This window comes from Neoarius graeffei, chromosome 1 (assembly GCF_027579695.1).
Source record: "Neoarius graeffei isolate fNeoGra1 chromosome 1, fNeoGra1.pri, whole genome shotgun sequence".
In the NCBI taxonomy this organism is placed as follows: Eukaryota; Metazoa; Chordata; class Actinopteri; order Siluriformes; family Ariidae; genus Neoarius; species Neoarius graeffei.
In genome coordinates, this window is record NC_083569.1 from 14,339,495 (window position 1) to 14,357,618 (window position 18,124).

The 18,124-nt window shown below is 44.1% G+C and overlaps 1 protein-coding gene across 1 annotated transcript in view; it reads left to right on the top strand.

The window, feature by feature from the left end:
- The window catches only part of clstn2a (calsyntenin 2a), a 206,335-nt gene that overhangs the window by 25,509 nt on the left and 162,702 nt on the right, over positions 1-18,124 (top strand). The window lies entirely within an intron of this gene.

The window sequence follows — 18,124 nt, forward strand, 5'->3', positions numbered from 1 at the left end:
GGGCCATATAGGCCACTCTCACTTCCTATTGGTTGGTGTGTTCTGATCTCACACAATCCTCTACCTCTGTGACCACAGTGGTCCCCCATGGCATGTGTGGTGACTCATTCTCTCCGATTTGACACTGCTCCCCAGTGGACCCCTCTTGCTGAGATGAGGGCACATCTTTGTCTGTGGTATTTGGGGCCTTGGTGAAGGCTGATAAACCACTGCTAAAACCCTCTCAGTTCTAGCTGGCCCAAGGGAACTACTACTGCAGTCAGTGATTCAAGCGTCCTGCCTGAATTTGATTAGCAAATACAGTAGCATCTGTCATATGTTGGGGTGACAGAGTGGCTAGCAATCTCAATGAATCCAGCTTTATGCTGATAAATGGCCTGTTTCAGTGTTGGGGAGCTTTTGTCTGTGTTCCCAATGAGCTATACCATAATGTGGATGGCCTGTTCTTTGGTGAGTTACTTTGTCTTTTGAAAAGTGGTAGGGCTCCCTGCACACATCTTCAGTTCCTAAAGAGAGGTCAAAGGCTGACATTAGAAGTCAGATGCCTGTCCATGGCAGATCCAAAATTCCAAATGAATTATCCCTGTGGTTACGTAGCACTGTGGTTACATGCCCACTTGCACTGCCATGACATCTGATAAGTTTATTTAGTCAGTAGCAGGGTGAAGTAGCTTATTTATATTGAGTTGATAAATGGTATACATAAAATAAGCTTTGCCAGACTTGCCAAACACTTTATTCTTTATTGGGAATGGATTTTGAATGGGCCCCAGGAAGACTAGTGACCACTTTGTGGAAGATAATTATCTTCCACAAAGTGGCCACTAGTCTTCCTGGAGTCCACTCAAAAGCAATAAAAATCAATTGAAATAAATCTTATTAAAAAAAATACTGTATCCAAAACAGTGAAAAAAAAAAACAAGCCAAAAGTTTAAAAATAAGTACAATTATGCCGCTTTTCCACTACAAACGCGGCTGAGTCGGGCTGAGCTGTGCCGTGCTGAGTCGGGCTGAGTGGGGCTGTTGGAGTTGCATTTCGACTACAACCGCGCTGAACCGTGCTGGCTGGAAGTGGGTGGACACATTGGGTGGAGTTAGCGAAAGTGGGTGGACGTCAGGTGATGTCGTTAAGCAGCGCAAACAGTGACATCAGTGAGCTTTTAAGCGGTAGTCTCACGACCCGAATAGTAAACAATAAACATGGAGGACATGGAGTCGTTAGTGTTGCTGGTCTTGGTGCTGTGGCTTGTTGTCACCGACAACGCGGACAGATACTGGCAAGAGCGTATAGATGAGGCGAGGCGCATAAGGCTTCAGAAATTCTCGTAATTCGTAATTCTTCTCCTTCCGGGTTTGCGGTGTTTACAGATCCCAGCGCGCTCGTGGGGCGTGTGTGGGCATGTGAGGACACTCCTCCTCACCAATCAGTGCACAGGGGAGTGTCTGCTCACGCCCCCAACCTCACTCGGCTCGCTTTGGCTCGCTTCAGCCCTACTCCAAAACGGTGCGAGTTTTAGGGGCTAAGCAGAGCTGAAGCGAGCTGAGTCGTGCTGGTTTTTGGTAGTCGAAACGCGAGCCGTGTCGGGCTGAAGTGAGCTGAAGCGAGCTGAAGTGAGCTGAAAAAGGGTAGTGGAAAAGGGCCATTACTCTACATATGGAACACTAAACAACAATAATCTGCACTAAAAGCCAATACAAATTGTCACAAATATACAGCAACAAAATAAAACACTCTAAGGCTCAGAAACAGTAATACAGCTACAATAACATCTATTTAAGATTCATCAGATTTTGTTTCATGCAATTTGTTTATCATGCAATTTGTTTATGGACTTGGCTCCACTAAATGATCAGTGCTCACCTGAATGTACTAGTTTTTCACAAAGGAACTAGGATGCATTATTCCAAATAACCTTTTGCATGAATAACAGATGAAAAGATTTGTTTTGCATGTCACCAACTTTAGTGGAGCAGAGAGATCGTCTTAATGCTGAGCTGCAACGCATTATAAATGGTAGACACTGAACAAATTAGTAGAAAACATTGCAAAAACTAAGTGTATTGTGTTTGGTAGTAGGAATGTTCTTCCTAACTTCACTGCACTCAATGGTGCCCATTTATCAGTCTAATGTAGAAACCAGCACATATCCAAATATAGAAATCATCATACGACAGGGTTCACTTGAGTCCTGTAATGTTCATATCTCATCAAATCATCATGTCAGAATGATCAGGCATTGATAAATGTACTGAAAACCATCGTCATTTAAATTTCACACTCCTACATATTTTCAGTTTAGAGGCGATGCTTATTCAGTCAGCTGTTTCACAAGACCTTTGCTAGTCATCAAATCTCAGCAGTGGTACATCTGGCTTTGTTAGAAGACCTCTACATGTCCATAAGATACATGTCCATTGGGATTTGGGGGAGTGCAGGAATATTTATTTATTTATTTATTTAATGGAGAGTGATGAGTGGATATTAAGTCACTTTCATCTCCCAAGGCATCTAGGGTAGTGGTGTGCCAGCACGGGGCGGAGGACATGCACTCTCTCTCTGTCTCTCTCTCTCACAGCTTGTGGTTTTCTGGCTCCATGGGGTGGCCCTCGGCCGATTTGTCTTGCTGAAGGCTGAACACCACTGGTGCCTCCTCTGACTGATCTAAAATATCATTAAAATGAAGAAATAAAGACACTCCACAAGCATGTAATTTTTGGTGGTAAATTTGAGGTCTGACCATTTTCCTTCACTGGACCTACATGTAAAAATGTGTGATATAAGCTATTATATTAGATGACCATTATATACAGTATATAGGCTATACATATCACGGATGTATAAATTAAATATTCAAGCATCAACTGGAGTTTGAAGATTGACTGCAACATTGTTGACTGCAGCAGTGATTTCTTTCCATATTGCATTTTTCTGACTTCCTATGATGCTACTTTTCAGGCTGCCAAATAGAAATAATTAATTCATTTGGACTTGAGATGTTACATCTTCTATTTTGAGGGCAGTATTACGTCCATGTTGTCTAGGGACACAGCCTCTAAACTGAGAATATTTAGGGGCATGATATTTAAATGACAGTGGTTTTCAGTACATTTATCAATGCCTGATCTTATTATTATACTGTAAGTAGGCCTGTCACGATAACAAATTTTGTTGGACGATATATTGTCTCAGAAATTATTGCGATAAACGATATTATTGTTAATGTCTTTTCAAGATAATTTTATCTCATCTCATCTCATTATCTCTAGCCGCTTTATCCTTCTACAGGGTTGCAGGCAAGCTGGAGCCTATCCCAGCTGACTACGGGCGAAAGGCGGGGTACACCCTGGACAAGTCGCCAGGTCATCACAGGGCTGACACATAGACACAGACAACCATTCACACTCACATTCACACCTACGGTCAATTTAGAGTCACCAGTTAACCTAACCTGCATGTCTTTGGACTGTGGGGGAAACCGGAGCACCCGGAGGAAACCCACGCGGACACAGGGAGAACATGCAAACTCCACACAGAAGGGCCCCCGCCGGCCCCGGGGCTCGAACCCAGGACCTTCTTGCTGTGAGGCGACAGCGCTAACCACTACACCACCGTGCCGCCCAGATAATTTTATGCCACTAGTAAAATAATAATGATCATGCAAATACACCCTTTCAAAGAACAGTAAACTTTTTAATTAAGTCAACTTATTCAATTCAACAGTGGAACGTAAAAAAATATATAAATATAAGTAAATAATCTAAAGAAATAAAACAACAATAAAAAAACACTCACAACAAAAACAATAAATAAAATACAATCTATGGATCTTAAAAATTGCACTTAAGTAAATATTAACTTGGTACAGGGTAATAAAAAGACATCCTTTTCTTCACAGACAACATTCTGCCAATCCAGTTTCTCAAAGATTAGTACCCAGATAAACAAAAAGTGCAAAATAACAATGTAGTGCCAGCTGTCATTTGGATAAAAGTAACAATTAGAACGTGATAACATGTAGGCAACGGCGTAGGTTTGGTATTAACACTGGTAGGGATATAAACCCAATGCCAACTTCAGGTCATCATTAGAGGGTCACAATATTTTGCTCCGTTGTGTTCCACCAAAAGAGCATCCATCATCTCTCCAAAGTCCAGACTTTTAAAATTTAAAGTTCAGAACTGTAGTAATTCATGAATAATAATAATAATAATAATAATAATAGGGCGGCACGGTGGTGTAGTGATTAGCGCTGTTGCCTCACAGCAAGAAGGTCCGGGTTCGAGCCCCGTGGCCAGCAAGGGCCTTTCTGTGCGGAGTTTGCATGTTCTCCCCGTGTCCGCGTGGGTTTCCTCCGGGTGCTCCAGTTTCCCCCACAGTCCAAAGACATGCAGGGTAGGTTAACTGGTGACTCTAAATTGACTGTAGGTGTGAGTGTGAATGGTTGTCTGTGTCTGTGTGTCAGCCCTGTGATGACCTGGCAACTTGTCCAGGATGTACCCCGCCTTTCGCCCGTAGTCAGCTGGGATAGGCTCCAGCTTGCCTGCAACCCTGTAGAACAGGATAATGCAGCTACAGATAATGAGATGAGATGAGATAATAATAATATGCAATTCATTTGATTAATTGCAAATCTTGTATGTGATTTGCATACAATTTCATTGTTATTTATGACAATGACAATAAAAAAGTGATTGATTGATTGATTGATTGATTGATTGATTGATTGATTGATTGATTAACTCATTCTACCAATTTGCAAATGTGTTTTACAAGCGAATAACGCATTGACTGTCGGGAGGGTGTATGTTCCTTTCCCTCATAAATGGAAGTTAAACACATCCGAAACTTTAAACATTGCATTCCATGAGGCTGGCAGGGGGAGTAGGCTCTCTTCTGTGGGATCTTTAACTAGTTTTAGAATGCTAGTTTAAGCTGATACTTGATCGATCTAACGGTAAAACAGGATGAGGGCTCTAGAACTTTTTTGCCACGTTGAAAGGTTACAATTTTACTTGGCAACAGAATGTATCTGAATTCTGATTGGTTGTTGTTGTTATATTATTGCCCTTTTGTTGTCTTCTTGAGCCCAGAGCGGAGAGGGGAGGGAGGGACAGGGTTCTACAGAGAAAAGTTTTTAGCCACCGCTTTCAAATGAACCCCCTCGAAAACCAATCAGTTCAGCGGATGTGTGTACTCGGTATGTGACAGGCAGGAGTAACCAAACATTTCTGATCCAGAAGGCGGAGGCTGTTTTGCTTATTATGTGAAAATGTTTTATTTGATTAAAAGGTGTTTGGGCCACGAACAATGTCCACATCACCATTGGGTTGTTGTTTACATGTGTCATGTTACACAAACTTGGTCAGGGCTCTGCAGGTCATAACTGAAGCACTTCAATTTCAGGGTTAGCGGGCTGCTAAAGATTGCAGGCACTTCACAAGCAAGACTTGGTGCAATATTAGCCAACATTAGCACAGTTTGATATGATTTAATAATGTCTTTGTGACCTTAATGAATTCCAGTTGTTGTCGGTATCAAGTTGGATTGTTATTTGGCTGGGTTTTTTTGTTTTGTTTTGTTTCTGGTTTCCGGTTGAGAGTACATCATGCGCATTCTGGCTGCCGCTTCCCACCGGAGCTTTTTTATTTTATTTTCTCTCCTTTTTCATTTTAATTTTTTTTCTTTTTTCTGTGTTTGATGTTTTGTTTGAGTGGTTTTTGTCCGCCGGTTGTGGTGTACCTCCGGACCCAGTTTTGGGCATCGGTTCCCTCCAGGCCTTGGTTCGCTGTGGGTGATGCCTGTGCTCCCAGCTATGGACTCGGGGGTGTTGCGGCAGCTGTGCAGGCAGTTTGAGACATACCAGCACTCTGCGTGGTGGTGCTTCTGTGCTCGCTTTGTGGATCCATGGCGTGGTGTTCAAGCGATGTTGCTGGTGGCGTCACGGCGGCTGTGCTGGAGATGTGGGACTTGTTTTTGTGCGCCTTTTGGTGGGACTGTGGCTGCTACACCACTAGAATGATATCCTGACCTCTATTTGGTGGACTTTTTTCTTTTCTTTTTTCTGCCTATTATTGTAAAGTGACCTTGGGTTTTGAGAAAGGCGCTATATAAATTGAACTTATTATTATTTACATGCCACACAAACTTAGAAAACGGTCATATTTGTATGTTGTCGTTTTTACACACTGAATCCGAACTGTTGTTAACTGATTCATTTTACGAGCTAATCTAATGTTACATTCCTCAAGGATAGTTTGCTAGCTAGCAGCCGGTCACTGCACTGCAACCACACTTGCTAATTGACATGGTAGCCAAACTGCTTGCTGTGGGTGGTAAAAGAGAGCAATTGGACTTGCTTGAAGATTCTTGAAGACGTTTCACCTCTCATCCGAAAGGCTTCTTCAGTTCTGTCTGACTGAGGCCCTGTCCACACGGCAATGGATTCAGGTGAATCCGATAAAATTGTTTATCGTTTCGGCCTGGCGTCCACACGGCACCGGCGTTTTGGGTGCCCCAAAACGAAATCTTTTGAGAACGGGTTCCAGAGTGGAAAGATCTGGCACGGACCCGGCGGGAGTCCAGCAGGTGGCGCATAGTAAACACGGTCTGACCATGGAGGATGCAGGGAGGCGGGGGATTCCTAGGGGCAGGGGCATAAGAGGACGACAGTACAGGCCGCAACAGGGATACGTGGAATGTGGGGTTGATTCTTAGAGACTGGGGCAACTGGAGCCGGTAGGCGACAGGGTTCACTCTGCGCACTACCTTGAAGGGGCCAACATAATGAGGGGCAAGCTTGCGGTTCTCCACCCGTACAGGAAGGTCCTTCGCGGACAACCAAACCCGCTGCCCAGGGCAGAAGATGTGGGCAGGCCATCTATGGCGGTTGGCCTGAGTCTGGTTGGCCCTGGACGTCTGGATGAGAGTCCTCCGAACCTTGTTCCAGGTCTTACGACACCGTCTCAAGTACTGGTTGACCGAGGGCACCCCAGCATCCTTCTCCTGTTCTGGAAACAGTGGTGGCTGGAACCCGAATTGGCATTGGAATGGCGACAACCTGGTGGCCAATGACTGCAGGGTGTTATGGGCGTACTCCGCCCATGGCAGCCAGGTGCTCCATGATGTCGGGTTATCCTTCACCAGGCTTCGCAGGGTGGTTTCCAGGTCCTGGTTGAGCCTCTCAGTCTGGCCATTGGACTGGGGGTGGAACCCAGAGGAGAGGCTGGCAGTGGCCCCGATGAGCTTGCAGAACCCCCGCCACACTCGGGAGGAGAACTGGGGCCCCCGGTCAGAGACGATGTCCTGTGGGAGCCCAAAGACTCGGAAGACATGGGTGAATATTAGTTTGGCTGTCTCAAGGGCAGAAGGGAGCTTGCATAGCGGTATGAAGCGGCAGGCCTTAGAGAACCTGTCGACTATGACTAAAATGACAGTGTTACCTTGTGAATCTGGAAGGCCCGTGATGAAGTCGACTGCCACATGAGACCAGGGATGCCAGGGAATGGGCAGAGGATGCAGGAGGCCCTGGGGATGCTGCCGTGGGTTCTTGCTTCTGGTGCACACTTCGCAGGACAGAACGAATGACCTCACTTCCTTCTCCATGCTTGGCCACCAGAAGCATCTTTTCAAGAAGTCCAGGGTCCTCTGAGCTCCCGGGTGGGCGGTGAGAGGGGACGAATGACCCCACTGGAGAACCTTAGCCCGGGCTTGACGTGGGACGTACAAGAGGCCTGGTGGCCCTGTCCCAGGACTGGGGTCCTGGCATTGAGCTTGTCGGACGGCCTCCTCAACACCCCAGCGGACAGGGGCCACAATCTAGGACACAGGGATAATAGGGCCAACTTCACTCTCCCTGTTAGTGGAAGAGAACTGTCTGGAAAGAGCGTCAAGTTTGGTGTTCTTAGAGCCAGGACGGTACGATAGGGTGAAATTGAACCGACTGAAGAACAGGGCCCACCTAGCCTGTCGTGGATTAAGTCTCTTGGCTTGCTGGAGGTACTCCAGGTTCTTGTGGTCCATCCAAACCAGGAATGGATGTTGTGCTCCCTCCAGCCAGTGCCTCCACTCCTCAAGGGCCAGTTTAACCGCAAGCAGTTCTCGATCCCCCACATCATACCAGGACTCCGCAGGACCCAGATGGTGGGAGAAGTAAGTGCAGGGGTGCAACCTTCTATCCGAGCGTTGAGATAGGACCGCGCCGACGCCACTGTCTGAAGCATCCACCTCGACGATGAAGGGTTGCGATGGGTCAGGGAGGACCAGAATGGGTGACGTGCAGAAGCGGTGCTTGAGGTCCTTGAAAGCCTTCTCCGCCTGAGGAGTCCAGACATAGGACCCACCTGTCTTTTTGGTGAGGTCTGATATGGGCGCTGCTACAGAACTGAAGTTCCTGACAAACTTGCAGTAGAAGTTAGCAAATCCTAAGAACCGCTGAACTTCTTTCACGGACTTGGGAGTGGGCCAGTCCCGGACGGCCCGGGTCTTGGCTGGATCCATCTGGAGTTGTCCCGTCCGTACAATAAAACCCAGAAAGGAGACCTCGGGGACATGAAACTCACATTTCTGGGCCTTAGCAAACAGATTGTTCTGTAGCAGCCTCTGGAGAACCTGACGGACATGGTGGCGTTGCTCCTGCACGGTCTTGGAAAATATCAGAATGTCGTCGAGGTAGACAAAAACGTATTGTTTGATCATATCCCTCAAGACATCGTTGATAAGGGCCTGAAAAACTGCTGGTGCATTGGTGAGTCCGAAGGGCATCACTTGGTAATCATAGTGTCCTGACGGGGTGTTAAAGGCAGTCTTCCACTCATCTCCCTGTCGGATACGGATGAGGTGGTATGCATTCCGTAAATCCAACTTGGTGAAGACTGTAGCGCCTTGGAGCAGGTCGAACGCTGTGGACATCAGCGGAAGGGGATAACGGTTGCGCACAGTGATCTTGTTCAGGCCCCTGTAGTCAATACATGGTCGGAGCCCCCCATCCTTTTTGCCAACAAAGAAGAAGCCGGCACCAGCAGGTGAGGTGGAGGGTCGGATGAATCCAGAGGCCAGGGCGTCCTTGATGTATTCCTCCATGGCCTTGCGTTCTGGCTGAGAGAGGGAGAACAGTCTGCCCCGAGGAGGGGTAGCCCCGGGGAGCGGTAGCCCCGGGGAGCAAGTCTATGGCACAGTCGTAGGCACGGTGCGGAGGAAGAACGGCGGCCTTACTCTTGCTGAAAACCTCCTTCAGATCCCAGTACTCTGTGGGAACTTGAGATAACTCGGTGAGATCAGGGGACTCGGCAGGAGACACAGGAGAGCTAGAGAGCAGACAAGAGGCATGGCATGTAGGGCCCCATTCCACAACCTGGCTTGTTACCCAGTCTATGCGAGGGTTGTGGTGGGTAAGCCAAGGAAGGCCTAGAATCACTGGGAATTCAGGTGAATGAATCAGGTGCAGGGATATTTCTTCTTTATGACCTTGAGACTGGAGAAAGACTGGAGAAGTTACTTGGGTGACTCTTCCGTCACCTAACGCTTGGCCATCCAGGGCAGACACAGACAGCGGAACTTCAAGAGGTGCAGTAGGGACATTGATTCTTTGGGCGAAGTGGACATCCATAAAGTTACCAGCCGCCCCGGAGTCTAACAAGGCCTGGCAAGAGTGGACAGACTCACCCCAGGAGATGGAGACAGGGATGTAGACTCCTTGGCCAGGAAGTTCAGGAGAGAGGGTAGTCCCCATCACAACCCTCCCTCGGCTGGACGGGGCGGTCCTTTTCCCGAGAGCTCAGGACATGATGCTCAGAAATGGCCAGGCTTGCCACAGTAGATGCAGCACTTGTCCCTCCTTCTGTGCTCCCTCTCAGATGCGGAGAGACGAGTACGGCCAATTTGCATGGGCTACGGACAGTCACTGGAGGAGGTGGACGGACTCCAGGTTGAGGCAGTGAGGCAGGGGAAGCTCAGGACTTGGCGACGCTCTCTAATCCTGTTATCAAGACGAATGGCATGTGAGATCAGTGTTTCGAGGTCACTTGGGCATCCGATAGAGGCCAGACCGTCTTTGATGGGGTCAGACAAACCATGGTGGAAGGCTGAAACCAGGGCAGTCTCATTCCATCCACTGACTGCTGCAAGCGTCCAGAACGAGATGGCATAGTCTGCAACACTTCCTCCCTGCCGGATGGACATGAGCTTCCTGGCTGCATCTTTGCTGATGTCCGCCTGATCGAAAACACGAAGCATCTCCTCCGTAAACATCATGAAATCAGAGCACTCGGGTCCCTGTCTCTGCCAGATGGCTGTTGCCCAAGCTCGTGCCTTATCAGCTAACAAAGTTATTACATATGCAATCTTGCGGCAGTCTGTAGTGTAGGTGGTAGGCTGGAGCTCAAAGGTGAGTAAGGAACTCCCGGCACTCTCCGTGCTTGCCATCATACCTCTGTGGTGCAGGAAGGCGTGGTTCGTGAGGTGAAGGAGGCAGCGTGGCAGGAGGCACTGGAGCGGGAGCAGATGGTGGAGCAGGGGGAGGATCAGAGGAGTCAGCTGTGCCAGGGCGTTCCCAATTTGCTGAAGCAGTGCATCATGGCGAGCAAGGGCCTCACGTTGGCTTGCAAGTGTTCATCCATGAGTGTCCATGGTAGTTCCAAAGCGTGTTAAAGCAGCCATAATTTCCTGAAGGTTAGCCAGGTAGACAGTTGAAGAAGCCTCTGCTGAGTCGGTCATGACTGAGTCTTTCTGTTAGGTTTGCTGGGAATCAACCCCGGGTCGCTGGTGTGGTAACCCAGCAAACCCCCACTAGGCCACCAGGGGAACGACTCGAGTGCAGAGGAGTGGGACGAAAGTTGAGTACAAAACAGTTTATTGCCCAAGCTCAGAAGATCAGGAAAATACAAATGCAAAAATCCACAAAAGTAAAATCCAAACGCACAGAAGATACAAGGGAAAACAAAACATCCAAAAGTTCAAAGTCCAAAAATCCAAAACGAGAAAAGAAGAGGCAAAAAATCCCAACGCTCAGAAGATACAAAATGGCAAATAAACAGTCCAAAAAGTCCCAAGAAAGAAGAGGCAAAAAATCCCAACGCTCAGAAGGTACACAATGGCAAATAAACAGTCCAAAAAGTCCCAAGAAAGCAAAATCCCAAAAACACATGCACACAGGCAAAGGTACACGGAACAGAGGAGACTAGCCTTAAACAGAACAAAGACTCAGTAACTAGAGACCAAACTGAGGAAGTATAAATACCCAAGGTAATTAATAAACTAGGCGGGGCAGGAAATAAAGAACAGGTGGGGCAAAAGGCACATGAAAACAAAGGAGCACATGGCTGTCAAAACAAACACAAAACAATAGCGGCCTCTAGCTGTCAAAACAAACATAACAAGACAAAAGACAAGATAGCGGCCTCTAGAGGCCAAGATAGTCCCAAGTCCTAACACTCATTTAAAATATTTGGCGCATTATGAAGCACAAAATACAATAAAGGTGACCCGAACTGTTGAGCAACTGAAATTGTATATCAGGCAAGAATGGGACAACATTTCTCTTTCAAAACTACAGCAACTGGTCTCCTCAGTTCCCAAACAATTACAGAGTGTTAAAAGTAGAGGTGATGCAACACAGTGATAAACATGCCCCTGTTCCAACTTGTGTTGATGACATCAAATTCAAAATGAGCATATATTTTTCAAAAAACAATAAAATGTCTCAGTTTAAACATTTGAAATGTTGTCTTTGTACTATTTTCAATGAAATATAGGTTTTCCATGATTTGCAAATTTGATATATGATATATTCTGTTTTCATTTACATAATATCCCAACTTTTTTTGGAATTGGTGTTAGAAATAACAAACCTATAGTCTTCTTATTTCAACATACTACGTATATGGAGATGTTTGTGCCCTTTAATTTCTTCAAAGAAGAAAGGATACTGTACCTTTAAAGTGTGAAAGTTTTTTACTATAATTTTCCTGGGCTTAACTCCCTCCTGATACCGGCCAAGTCTCTGGGCATGTTCAACATCCATATTTATGCTATCTATTCCCAAATTGCTTGATAGCATTTGTCAGACTTTTCCTCCGATTCACTCAGTTTTGTCTTTTCTCATTTGCAATCCCACCAATTAAAATATTTAAAAATCTGTGCAGGAGGACAATGTAGTCCAGCTTGGTAAAGATTCCTTCCATTTCCTGCTTAGAGTTCATGCTGCTGTTTTCAAATGACTGTACCTTTTGTTTTGATCTTCTTGTATTCCCTTTTTGCCTCTTAAAACTTGTCTTTGGTGAATTCCAAGCTGGTTGTCAGCCCCTGTACAGTACATCTCTAATAACATCATCCAGTCTTTTGTTAGGACCCTACGTGATAAGTTGAATAAAGCCTTTAAAGTTTTCCTACTGCAGAAATAACATCTCTTTGTAAAACTCTCTCTGCTGATCCAATAACTGGGAGAATACACATTGTGACCACTGAATCATCCTCACAAGGGGTTGCTTTAGCTTGTTTAGGTGGAATGATCTATCTTACCAGGACATATATCTATCAATATTGAGGCAATATTGTCCACAATGCAGAGAGAAAATACGAACCAAAGTCAGCCTGATTCCATGATTTGATTTGAAAACACCACAACCCATAATTGAAATGTGAGCCAACGAAGTGCTGGCTTTTTACTGAAGGCACAAACATTATGACTTACATTAAAAACTGTTTATTAAAGGATAAGGGCTATGCCTAGAAGAAGAGCTCAGAATACATATGCTTGTTTTATTCCCCCTTAGCCTGGCATTTAACTAGCTACCAGTATGTATCTCTCTGCATATTATTATATAATATATAAGCTACCACTTTTTTTAATCTGGGGTATTTATAAGTCTGTTCTTTAAAAGGTATGGCTGTTAAGAGATTGCATAATAAATACATATAAAAATGTATCATGGTATCATTTTTGGCCATATTGTTCTGCTGTATAAAACAAATGTAATTATAGAAAATTTTATTTAAGTGTGTATGAAGAAGGAAAAGTACTAGCATTGTGGCAAATGATAGTGGTGTGAGAAAGTCATATAAAGCACTCTATCCATTAGAGTAAAAAGGTGGTACTGCTCGTCTACAGCACACTAGGCTTTTTTTCCCCCAAAAGCTTGGCGGACAAAAGGCACTGACCCATAAGTTTTGACAGCAGAAAGAGCCAATAATTATATAGTTCAAGCTCTTCTTTGAGCTTTGATTGATGGCTCCCCACACTTTCATCCACTGTTCTGTCAATTGATAACAATGCCTTTATACACTTGCCTCTTCCACTAAATCCGCCTACTTGAACTTTCTTCATTCAACCTCATAATACTTGGAGTACAAAGAACGTTTTCTTTTCAATGCTAACCTCAGAGACTTGTGAATCGGTGGTATTGTGCTTGCTGTATGGTAAAAAGAGCTGCATTACCATGCTTTCAATTAATTACATTTAATCAACACATTATCTTAGATTGTGATTGCTGATGCTATCCCAAAATGGTGCCCAAAGCTTTGCAGTTCTTCCCTATGTATGTCACTTTGGTGACATTGGTGCTGAATTATGATATGTACAGATATGTAACATGATTTTAGCCAGCCCAGTCCAGCTGCAAGGCTTGAAAAGGGGCAACTGAACGATGCAACACCCTACCCTTACCCATACCCTTCATTACAAGTTTGAATCCACATCCACACAATGGTCAAGGAGTCAAGGGAGCACCTGTGCTTTCTGGGATGGCATAGTGTCTCTCTCTCTCTCTCTCTCTCTGTCTGTGTCCAGTCAGTCACAGCAAGACGAAACAACTATGGGCATCTGCGTCCTCATGTATGTGGAAGATGGCATTTTTGCATGAGCTGTAGTTGGAAAGGATGTATTCAGCATCCCGTGTCTCTGAGAAAGTGCATATTACCCTTCATCCTCCCCAGTTGTTAGCTGTCATATTGATGAGAAGCGCTGGATGGTGGGTGGGAGTTGATGGGTGAACAAATCAGGGAGAAAATGGAGGAAAAAGCATGCAAAAACCAAAAGAGTAACTGGCATTAGCAGCACCTTTGTCAACGTTACCATTATGATAGACAGCCCCACAACCTACTTGTCACTTCTTTCACTGTGCCCTTTAAGCCTTGCCTTTCCAATGACATTTGAGGGCAGAATGGCTGCGAGGAAACAAGGAAACAGTAAAAACACCCCACCAATATGAAGGAGTATTAGTCATATATTATCTATTGTCCACTCTTGTGTATATACAGTATATTTTTTTTTTCTGGCAAACGGGGCATCATGGAACATTTTATTCAGCTCTGTTTATGTTGGCTGCTGCTACAATGAACTGTGAACTTTTAGTCCTGAATTTTAAGATGTTATGGCATTTAAACAGTATCTTTAGTAGAGAACACAAGAGCAGCCAAACTGTGCATGCAGAGCAGTATCAGTAAACACGCTCATTAAAATGAATGCAAGGTGCTTTGATTTGCACCTTGACTCGCAAGCAAATTGTAGATGCTGGTGAGCAAGGGAAAAGTAAGTGTGTGTGACTGTGAGTTCAGAGCACTGGGGAAGTGCTCTCAGGCATAACCATTTCTCTGCAATTCATGGCACCTTTTGGAAAGCAGAAAGAGCAACACTTTTTTTTGATAGTCCAATATGCCATGTTTAGAGAGATGTAATAGTATATTTTAGAATTTATCCACTTGACACTAGGGTATATCTATTTTAATAATTTGTTGCCAGATTTAACAGACCCTAGTGATGAAAACAATGTAAATGATGTACAATGTACCGTAACAATGTAGTGATGTAAAACAAGCAGAAAGAGCAAATGCTCATTCATGCAATTAGCAATCGGCAAATCCTGTGGCTCTGCAGTGCATAAAATAATTCAGATACAAATCAAGAGCATACCTTAAAGTGCCATTCCACCATTGGATGTATTCTTTGGCATAAAATACAATATATTTTATGACAACATGACTAGACAGATAAATCTTTTAGCTTCAAAATGATATATCAAACATAATTTTTTGACAACGACAAGTATATTAATTTTGCGACCAAAGTCACCTACCCTTTTAATTTCCGCGTGGTAGTGAAACGTTATGTCATCGGCAGGTTCCCCTTCTTGTGTACCACGTGTCGGTCTATTTTTAGACCAGGAAACCCCCAAAGTGAGAGAGTCATTTCTCCTTGTATATGGGGGCCAAAAAAATTGCGAAAAATTTTGAGTTAATCTTTCAGTTAGCTAGATTTATAGGTATTAGCTAGATTTATTGGTATTATTTTTATCGCGTTCTATCCGCCATTGCTGATAATATGTGCCACGTCACACGTCACGTGGTACACAAGAAGGGGAACCTGCCGATGACATTACGCGCGGAAATTAAAAGGGTAGGTGACTTTGGTCGCAAAATTAATATACTTGTCGTTGTCAAAAAATTATGTTTGATATATCATCTCATCTTATCTCATTATCTCTAGCCGCTTTATCCTTCTACAGGGTTGCAGGCAAGCTGGAGCCTATCCCAGCTGACTACGGGCGAAAGGCGGGATACACCCTGGACAAGTCGCCAGGTCATCACAGGGCTGACACATAGACACAGACAACCATTCACACTCACATCTACGGTCAATTTAGAGTCACCAGTTAACCTAACCTGCATGTCTTTGGACTGTGGGGGAAACCGGAGCACCTGGAGGAAACCCACGCGGACATGGGGAGAACATGCAAACTCCGCACAGAAAGGCCCTCGCCGGCCCCGGGGCTCGAACCCAGGACCTTCTTGCTGTGAGGCGACAGCGCTAACCACTACACCACCGTGCCGCCCCTTTGATGTATCATTTTGTAGCTAAAAGATTTCTCTATCTAGTGATACCATTTATATATGTTGTCAAAATATATTGTATTTTATGCCAAAGAATACATCCAATGGTGGAATGGCACTTTAAGCAATGATGTGGGCACACACTCCAACTGGACAGTTTTCATTAAAAGTCAATGCACTCTTTAGCCACCAGAGTACCTTGGGTCAATTTAATGGTAAGGAAATACTATATTCTGTTTGGTTTTGTAAGGTGCTTGGATAGGGGGTTTTCTCAAGCAATTCAACAGTTTATGCTTTTAAAATGTGACAAGGACAAAATCAGGCATAGCCAAAAGTGTCCCTGGCATTCCCTCTTTAAATGACACTTATGAATATTGGACATTTTTGAGCCATTATATTTGCATTATTTTGTGTTGTTTCTATAAAATGTTGTCAAAAATAGTTTAAAGGCTTTGACTGAATGTTGTCAATGACAATGCTCCAGATTTAACAGTGCCAGTGGATACAGAACAGCCATGCCCACCAACTAAGAGAAGGATTAAGAGTGAGGCAAAATAGCAGGTCTATAGTGAAGTAGAGGTGCAGTCCCCTACGAAAGTATTGGAATGGCAAGAACAATTCTGTTGTTTTTGCAATAAACTAAAGACATTCGGTCTTGAGATCAAAAGATGAATATAAGACAAAAGTCAGAATTTCAGCTTTCATTTCCTGATATTTATATCCAGATTTGTTAAACAATTTAAAACATGGCTGCTTTTCATTGAACCCACCCATTTTTCAAGTGTTCAAAAATATTGGAATGTGTAACTGTCATGTTTCGTGTGCCTTGTTTGATTGATTGATTGATTGATTGTTTAAATAGTTAATATCTCTGAATGTTGGTTCTTGATTTGAGCCCTTGGTTTCACCTGTGAAGACTGAATTTGTTGCTAAAAAGGATAAACTAACATGAAGACCAGAGAGATGTTTATGGGAGAAAAGCAAGCCATTTTGAAGCAGAGAAAAAATGAAAAATCAGTTAGAGCCATAGCCAGCAGAGGGCTCAGTCTCTCAAATACTGAGCAGCTTTATTTTTTTCTGTTTTAATTTTATTTTCTGGTGCCCAAAATGTATACTTTACTCATTCACTATTTACAATATAGAGCACTAGTAATGCATGGTAGCCTGACTTACTAATGAATGCTCTGGAAACACATAATTGTGTTGTATATACACCATTAAATGTTTTAAACTACAACCGCAATATTATAGAAGTATTGAACAATTTTCTATATTAAATACCCAACTAGCAAGTATCTGTTAAGTTTACTGGTTGTCAAATCAGACAAGTATATCTTAAGCTGAAATAAATTTCTGTGCATTGCCACACTTGGTAGTGTACATAGGTTGTATACTGGATTTCTAATTATCCAAGGAATATAATGCATCCACTGAAAATTCCAACAATACAAAATGCTGCACCCTAAATAGTGGACCATATGGTGAACAGGGAACAAATTCAGACATGCCAATTCTCTGTTTAACAGGTGTTTTGCGAAGTCTTGCCAACTCTTGTTATCCATAACCGCTTATCCTGTGCAGAGTTGCAGGCAAGCTGAAGCCTATCCCATCTGAATATGGACAAAAGACAGGGTACACCCTGGACAAGTCGCCAGGTCATCACAGGGCTGATACATAGATACAAATAACAATTCACACTTATGGTCAATTTAGAGTCACCAATTAACCTAACCTGCATGTCTTTGGACTGTGGGGGAAACCAGAGCACCCGGAGGAAACCCACACAGACATGGGGAGAACATACAGACTCCACACAGAAAGGCCCCCACTGGTCACTGGGCTCGAACCCCAAACCTTCTTGCTGTGAGGCGACAGTGCTAACCACTACACCACCAACTCTTATTACTCTGTCATACATTATGTACATGGCCCTTTGCCTTCTGTGGTTGACTACTGTGACTTCAACTATATAGCCCAAACCATGGAGTAAATTGTTGGAGCATGACAGTTGTTTATCTCCAACATTCCTGACCATTGTTTCAAATCCCTGACAAGACATGGTGAGGAAGAGGAAGTATTGCAAAGGAACACTGGGAGTTGCTATAATAGCAAGACAACATCCTTTGTTGTTGCTGTTTTGCATTAGGAATGGCATCAGCAGATATTTCATGGTCATGTGGGCAAGTCTTCTCTATGGCATAACAGTAAACCAAATTAATACTCTCAAAAGCTATATTTATATCTCTGTCGCGTACAGAACATGAAGACACAAGGAAACACCCATAGTTCATTATTGCAAGACAA